Source organism: Dipodomys spectabilis, unplaced genomic scaffold (assembly GCF_019054845.1).
Source record: "Dipodomys spectabilis isolate Male_0828 unplaced genomic scaffold, ASM1905484v1 ptg000297l, whole genome shotgun sequence".
Lineage (NCBI taxonomy): Eukaryota > Metazoa > Chordata > Mammalia > Rodentia > Heteromyidae > Dipodomys > Dipodomys spectabilis.
In genome coordinates this window covers 7,707,206-7,716,507 of record NW_024870974.1, presented here as the reverse complement: position 1 = coordinate 7,716,507, position 9,302 = coordinate 7,707,206, and positions in this window count along the sequence as shown.

Below are 9,302 nucleotides of genomic sequence, written 5' to 3'. Positions count from 1 at the left end.
CCCTCACCCAATGCCCTGGACAAGTTGGAGGGAGACTACAGGAGACGATCTTTTTCTCCCTCGCCAGTGTAGCAAAGTCCTGAGGAGCCGAAAGCCCAAAGACCAGGAGAAATCGCCCTTCACCCTGATAGAGAGTCGTTGGTATAGGTCCTGCATGTTCCTGAGCTCTCAGAAAGGTAATGATCTGATCTCCACCAGCTCACGACCCTCTTCCCTGTCCACAGCCAGGGCAAGGAGGTTAAGTTGTCTTGCTGTCACTTGGCCATAAAAATGTCCATCCACCCGGGATTCCTACCACAGTCCCTTTTGCTATGTGGTGAGGCAGCTAAGGCCACCGAAGAGGAAGCCCCAGACTGGGTTCATATAGCCCCATCGAAAGAAAAACAATTTGATTTTCTTACTGCTTCCTGACTCTTATCAAGGCAAATCTACATGTTTGCTTAGTATGTAAACTAGGCCTTTGCCCTCGGTAGTGTTTTTTTCAAAGCATATGTCCTCCATCCAGAATTCCTGGGTTGAAATCCTAACACCCAAAGGGATGGTTTGAGGAGGTGAGGATTTGATGAAGATCACATGGCTCACACCTTATCAATGAAACTATCACCCCACCAATGCGGCCCAGGAGACCTTCCACAGCCAGAATGTATGCTTTCTCCACCCAGAATTCCTAGGTTGAAATCCTAACCCTCAAGGTAGTAATAGGAGGTGCGGACTTGATGAAGTGATAAGGTCTCATGGACAGACACCCGATCAATAGGACTATTGCCCTTACAAAGAGGCCCGAGAGACTTCCCACAGTTAGAATGCTTGTGTCCCTACCCCCAGATTCCTACCTTAAAGGCCTAACCCTCAAGGATATGGTTTTAGGAGGTGAGCACTAGAGAAAGTGATTAGGTTACAGAACTCAGCCACGAAGTGGCTGAAGGAAGCTGTCCCCACACACTCAGCCTGCCAGCATTTTGCTTTTAGACTTCCCACTCTGGGACTATGAGGAATAAATTCTTGTTGTTTATAAGTCATCCATCTCTGGTATTTTATTATAGTAACCTAACAGACTGAGATAATATTTGGACAACCACCCCACACATCTCAGCTTGCATGAGCTTGATGCTGCATTCTGGGAGAAGGAAGCTTTTAGAGATGTCAGGATAGTCTAGTAGGGGATCTTTCCCCTGGATGCTAACCCCTGGGGTAACCTATTCTCCCCTCACTTGAGTTAGAGGCTACCATAACATCTCAACGCCTTCAAGACCTCTCTGACTACCTAGGATCCATTCATAGGCGATGATCCTGGGTGTAGCTTCTCTGCCTGAAATCCCACCAGCTCAGAGAACCTTTAGTCTGAGCATTTAGGATGCTTCTGTGCACACAGATGGGCAGGATGGGTAGGCCACAACAGTAATGTGTCTGGAGAACAGAAGAAGCAAGGGCAGACTCCTCATCTTCTGAAGGGTGAGTGACATACCTGATCTCCTAGCTAGGGTAATAGTGCAAGACAGTGGACTTAGCAAAAGTAACCAGGCTCTTGGTGGCATTGGTGCACTCCTGCACTCCACGGGAAAAGCCAGACAGTGGTTCCTCTGCCTGAGAAGCTAAAAAGGAGTACTGCAGGGAAGTGAGGACCAGGAGCTACAAGGTGATAGGTTCCTCTGTCTCTGGTGTCAGAGCCTTCAAAGCTCTGGGGAATCTCATCATCAATCCAATAAAAATCAATGATCTCATAATGAGTCCAATAAAATCACCTTGGGTTCATTCCAAGCTCAACTTGAGGTTGAGTCCCTAAAGGGTGAAGTTAGTGACAATAATTAAAGTCTTCACAAGAACCACTGAGATGGCAGGACCGAAGGAAAGCGGTGATGCTGATGTGAATGCTTATCTGTTTATTCCTTAATTATTATAGTTGCACGTGTTTATGGGATAGCATGTGACACTGTGGTTAGGTGTACGCACTGGGATGTTCACCATCAAGATAGTTCCCATTTCCACAGATGAATGCTTGCTGTCACCAGTCCCTGCTCGCACTTATTTTACACAGGAAAACTCTCTGTGTCTTTAATTTATGTGAAAGATCCAGTTTCCCCTCTCATCTTCATCTCTCTACATCCTCTAATAATCCCAGGTCATGTTCCTCTAATCTCTAGTCTCCTCTGGGGTATCACTTACATACAAAATATCTGGCCAGCCACCTTGGGTGACAAGGTTGAATGTTTGTCCATGTTCCTCAATCTGAAAAGAAATCAAACTAAGCAAGATTAGAATACACAGTTGAACAGGAAGGAAAATGGATCTGATCATGGATGGTGAGCAGAATGTAAGCAATGGCTAAAGAAAACATGTTGAAATTCAGTTTTAAGCTAATGGGGAGCTGGAGATCACCTGATATTTATTCAATAAAGTCAAACCCCTTCATTTTGTAGAATAAAGCCAACGAATAAAGCCAAGAGATGGGTCAGTTCAAAGCCAAGATAGGAAGCCACATTTTCTTCTTAATGTCCTTTTTTTCTGTTCTTGCATAAAGGGAGTGTAACTTTTCATTATTAATCTTTGGTACAGAAGAAAAGGTCAGGGAACAATGCCTATCCCAGCCCATCGCACTGAAAATTCTAGTCTCTGGTTAAGAATTGCTTTAGAAGTTATTTCTCTCATCTGTTATTAGACTTCTCCCCCACTGTGCTCTACCAAAGAGTTGTGTAATTTCTTCTAAAGCATTTCCAAACCTGGAAAGCCATCAGTGCCACCCATACTCTACTGCTGAGCAGCTGCTCTTGATCAGTTGTTCAACCCCTGATATTCAGCTGCCTCTTTCCAGCTCCTAGCTTTGCTCTGGCTCCATCTTAAACACCCAGAAAACAAGTCTGATCTTTTTCTCCCTCTCACATGACTAAAGATGGCTGTTAACGGTCTTCTTCACATCAAGCTGCTTCCTCTACAGAATAATATCTATTTCCTTCAACAATTTTTGTCAACCATGATGTTACCGAATATACTTTACATCTCTAGAATTACAGTTAAGCATATTAGTCCTTAGAAGCCGTCTCACCTATCATTCGTGCTTTCTTCTGGGTTGAATTTGGGATAGTTTCTGTGTTTTTCTTTCAACTCACTATTCTTTTCCATTGCAAAATCTAATCTGTTATGAAGCTCACCCTAGTCACGGGTATGCAAGTTCAACTTAAATTATGTATGATGAATGGTGTGGCTCCAAACATGCATATGCAAATTTCTCTTGGAGACATGACCTTCAGATCATTTGGATGTCCATCGAGTACACGGGGATTCCAGAATGGTATGGTTGTTCTATTTTTTTTTTTTTAATTTGGAGGACATAGTGTTTTACAAGCCAAATAATGGTACAGAAAGGATTCCAATTTCTCTACATGCCCTCCAATATGTATTACTTTCTGGTTTATTTCTGAGGGGACATCTTAATGGGTCTGAGATGATGGTATACTGTGGTTTTCATTGGCATTTCTCTTATTAGTAGTATCCCCATTAGATCCGTATCTATTTGTTACCTTCATTCATTTGTATGATGTTTTGTGTTGAGTTGCAGAAAATTTTCAATATATTCTATTAGATCTTTATAGTAATATGACAGTACAAACCTGAGATTACAGGTTTGGACTATCATGCCTGGCTTGGTTGAAACAAGAGCTCACTAAATTTGTGTCCAGACTGGCTTTGAACTATGATCCTCCTGATCTCCAAAAAGCTAAGACTACAGATGTATGCCACCCTACATGCTCCCCCAATTCATTCTTTTGCATGACTATCCAGTATTTTTTAACAACATTTTTCAGTTGAGTAATCTTGACACACTGGTCAATGCTGACCTAGTTAGGTTCTTCCAATCAGGTGTCTCCTTGGGGGAAATTGTCTTCATTTATGTCCACTCTCATGAGGAGACCTTTCTAAGAAAACATAACAAGAAGACTAACATTAATCTTGGAGACTGCATATGTTAAAAAGGCAAAAAGATATTATTAATAATATAACATCAATCAATTTAATAATTTGGATGAAAGAGACAGTCTCAAAAAGTACAAATTTGATGTGGTATGTACACACAATAGAATTCTATGCCTCCATCAGAAAGAATGACATCGCCCCATTTGCTAGGAAATGGAAAGACTTGGAAAAAAATTATATTCAGTGAAGTAAGCCAGGCCCAAAGAAACATAGGTCCCATGGTTTCCCTTATTTGCAATAACTAGTATATGTCTGAGTCAAGCAGAAAAGATCAGATAAGTTGATGTTAGGGAAATGAACCCTAAGACATGTATTCAAATGTTTTTTTCTTTCATGCGATTGTTTCTAACACATTTATAAGATGATTTCTTTGTTGCTTTGTATGTCCCTCCCCCATGGTATAACCCCTGCTTTCACAGTATTTGATGTTGGTATAATTTGTGGAGGGGAAGGGCAAAAACAAATCATTTAAATAGGGATACAGGTGGACCCATTCCAACAATGAGATGTACATGTCGTTATGTTGAAAACGAACTTTACAACTTTGGTTGGGGGGGAGGAGGAGGATTGGGTGGGGGGGGTGGGGGAGGATGGGAAGGGATGGGAAGGGGAAACAAAGGAGGAGGCTACAATACTTGATAACAAATGTACTCATTATCTTGCCCATGTAATTGTAACCCCTCTGCACAGTATTTTCACAATAAAAAAGTACAAATTTGAAAAATAGATAATAATTTCAAAAAGTTCTCAAATAGCCTATATGTATATATATTCTGAAACAACTCATCTAGCATAGGAGAACAGATCTCAAAGTGCCAAGAGATCAAAGACAGAAAAGAAGACAGATCTAGAATTGCACAGAAAACTTGTAAAAGATTTCCTAACAGAACCATGGTCCTTGGGAAAAACAAGACAAAGAGGAAAAGTGAAAAAAGATGGTGAGAACCAAAATGACTCCATCTTAGCAGGAATGTTGATGGTTTATCTTAAACTATAAAGTAGATAACATGGATTTTTGTTGTTGTTGGTGGTGGTGGTGATGGTGGTGGTATTTATTTATCTTTTTGCTTTGGGATTTTTCTTTTAGGGAGGTAAAGGGTGGGGAGCAGAAAGGGAGGGAAGAAAGAAGGATGAACAAAAAAATGCAACCATGCTGTTCAGTATAACCTATGTGGAAAATGACCTGTGTAACTTATGGACAGGAACAGGAGAGGAACACTGGAGGGAAGCCAAGGAAGGAGCGATAATGTCTCCCCAAAAGAAACCGATCATTACTTGACCTATGAAATGGTAGCCCCTCTGTGCAACACCTTAATAATAACAATACAATTTAATGATAACAATAAAATACTTTCTTTAATTCACATCATAATAAGATAAGCCTCATCATTTTGAAAAACCAAAAAATTGGTTATGAAATGTCTCATTTTTATTTTAAGCAATTAATTACCAAAATCAGCTTTATTTTTATTGCAAAAATATTTATTTTGTTCATTATTTTGGTTTTCATTTAATTACACAAAATACCAGATTTCTCCAATGACTAAGCAGAACTACAACAGCTTGCTTGTAACTAATACACACACACACACACACACACACACACACACACACACACACACACACACACACATCCTATTCTCATGATGATTGGGTTTAACTAAGGATTAAGTGTAATGTATGTGCAGAGCCCCCAGGAGAAATCAGGTTGTGCAATAAAAATAAATCAATCCAATGGCAATAATCTTTTTAATCCATGTTATTTTCCATCTTTGCATTTCAATCTCGAATGCTAGCTAAAGTGCTAGTAGTCAGCAAAAAAAAACAAAAAAACAAAAAAACAAACAAAAAACAACCCCCCCCCACCCAAAAAAACTAAAAGAACAAGATTAAGCGACAGTGTCCAGTACCTGGATTCAAGCCCCAGTACTGGCACTAAGAAAAAAGAATTTCATTTTCAGTAATTGTTCTTCTGCATTTTCTCTTTATGCAATTACCATATTTTATGACTGGTCCTTCAATCTGTCCCTTGTTCATTCTGCAGTCATAGAACAGCTACATGTACAATAGTCGCTATAGGTGCTATTAGGTTCTGAAGCAGCCACGTATATGCATTGATTGAGGGGCAAAGGCCTCTGGTTACCCCGCTCAGGATTAGGGTCACTTCAGAGCATGTGTCTATTCTGTTCATATTGTTAGGTCTTCTTCCTTGTCATGAACTCTCTTACATACACATACACACACACACTTCTGAAAGAATGCTTTATGCTTCCCTAACACATCTTCTTCCCCAAAATATTGAAAATCCCACAGTTTTCTGAAACTGAAAAACAAAAATATAATCTAAATTTTCATAGCTGAGTAGTGTGAACATAGATTATCTTTCTCAATTCTCCTGTTGAATCAAAAACTATAATACATAATGCCTGTCATTTTTAAATTACAATCACAAGTCATGTATTTTTCTAAGTGAGGTAGAAAGTGATGTTATAACATTTTCTGGAGGAATAAGTGAATAGACACCCTTAAGGAAATGAGATTATTGGAACAGCGTTATTTTACCTACATTGTATGCTGACTATAGAAGATTAAACTTCAGGAGGCTGAGATTTGAGGATAATAGTTCAAAGCCAGCCAGAGTAGGAAAGTTCACAAGACCTTCTCTCCAATTAACCACCAAACAACCAGAGTCTATATCACAGTTGATGGCAAATATAAAGGTGACAAAACCATAGGTCAGTAACCATGCCAGAATTCTTTTCATAAGAATGCTCTAATGAGTATAAATATTTAAACCAAATTAACCTGATGAATAAGCAGAGATTCAAAATTACAATGGTCAGCAATTACAATGATGAAGGCTCTTTTACAATCTGCTTATAGGAATATTACTTGTTTTACTTTTTTGGAAAAGCAATTTGGAAATTTTGGCAATATGTAACATCAGAAATCTTAAAAAAAAACAGATGTTTTATCCTACTGGTTCTATTTCTTAATGCCTCTTATGCAGAAATAAATATGTAAACATATTTATATATGTATAGACATATTTATCTGTTACCTGTAAGTAAGAAATAAGAAGCAACATAAAAGCCTAAATTAAACTTAGTTAAATATCAGTCATATTAAAAGTCACTGAAGCCATTTCAAAAATGATTCTATACTATACTGGAAATTTTACATGATGTTATTTTAGATTCATAAAGTAGAGAATCAACCTTATTTATATAATTTGATGCTAAATTTCCAGTGTCTGAATACAGTGATAAAAGTTCAAGAAAATATCAACAATAATAGTCTCTAAATATGTTATTTTTACTATCATTTTATACTTTCCTTTATTTTTAGATTGTGTACATATTTTCTTATATAGATGCAAATGTAAAATTTGTTTAAAGAGACACACATCTTTTTCTATTAGTATTTAACCATTACAAAATAGTTTATAGAAAGGAAAGTAGTTTCAAGACAAATGGCGTATTTCTAATCTAACATTTCTCACATCACACTGGCTGGTTGAATGTCTGGGGACAGCTCCTTTCAGTCACTTTATGGCTGAGTTATCTCATGGTAAAAGGATAAGCAGACAGACTCTTTGTAAGAGTGATAATCCCTGTCCTTGGGACATAATAGGGGTAAGGGTTGGGCATGTGTTTTGTGAACACAATATCAAGGACAAAGACCTAGATTATATACTAGCAAGTATGTATTTTTCCCTTGCTATGATTCAGAAAGTAGTATAAAGATTCAATAAATGTTTATTGTAGTTTTACTGATGAATTCTTTGCTATAGTTGGAATGTTTGTGCTCCCCATCCAGAATTCCTATCTTGCAACACTAACACCCAAGGAGATAGTTTTAGAAGGTGAAGACTGGAGGCAGCGATAAGGGTCCATGGTCAGACACTTTATTAGCAGAACTATCATCCTTGCAAAGAGGCCTAAGAGGCCTTCCATAGTCAGTGTGTTTGTGTCCCTCACCCATAATTACTACTTGAAATCCTAGTCCCCAAGGAGATGGTTTTGGGGGGGTGAGGATTTGAGGGTGTGATTAGGTCAGACGGACAGATATCTTAGCAATGTGAGTATCACCCTTCCTTCCCTTACCCTTTCATCAAGTGATAACTCAGCCATGATGTGCCTGAAGGAAGCTGTCCCCACACACTCAGTCTGCCAGCCCTTTGCTTTTAGACTTCCCACTCTGGGACTATGAGAAATAAATTCTGGTTGTTTATAAGTCATGCATCTCTGTTGTTTTATTATGGTAACTTAACAGACTGAGATATCTGGACAACCACCCCACACATCTCAGCCTGCATGTGAGCTTGATGCTGCATCCTGGGAGAAGAAAGCTTTTAGAGGTGTCAGGATAGTCTAGTAGGGGATCTTTCCCCTGGCTGCCAACCCCTGGGGTAACCTATTCCCCCCTCTCTTGAGTTAGAGGCTACCATAGCATCTCAACGCCTTCAGGACCTCTCTGACTACCTAGGATCCATTCATAGTAGATGATCCTGGGTGTAGCTTCTCTGCCTGAAATCCCACCAGCTCAGAGAACCTTTAGTCTGAGCATTTAGGATGCTTCTGTGCACACAGATGGGCAGGATGGGTAGGCCACAACAGTAATGTGTCTGGAGAACAGAAGAAGCAAGGGCAGACTCCTCATCTTCTGAAGGGTGACCGACATACGACATACCTGACCTCCTGGATGGGTAATAGTGCAAAACAGTAGAGTTAGGAAAAATACTGCACCATAACTAAGGCAAGGGGCACCCGTGTGCTCCCGCGGAGACCAGCACCAAGTCTGCTGAGAACTATGCGCATGCTCCTTTCACTCTTCCTGAATGTGAGAATCGCTCTAACTGCTCCAGATTGTGCAAATGCGCCTTTCACTGCCCCTGAGCGGCAAGCTGGCTTTTGTTCTCTAAAGTTGTAAAGAAGCTCAGGAGGGTTTCTGAAATCCCTCATCCACCCACTTCCCCAGGGAGAGCTCATAGGCTTGGATGTTTTAGTTCTGTTAAAACTAAACAAAGTTTGTTTTGGTGATTTCTAAAGTTTGCCTTGGCAATTTCTTTCTGAAAGCTGAGCTAATCATACACAGTGTTGATTATAGTTTAAAAGTTAATGGTTAGTATCAAAAAGTATTCTCCCTAACAGCAAATTATCAAAAGAGAAATCAGCTCATGCTAGTTCTGAAAATGACTTCGGATTCTATACTACCTAACATTGGACTTGTAAGAGCTGAAACTTAGGACAGTTGAAGGCAAATTTATTGATCCTAGCAAAGTAGCCTATAAAATGATTATATCAAGACTGATATAAAACGGATTCACCTTT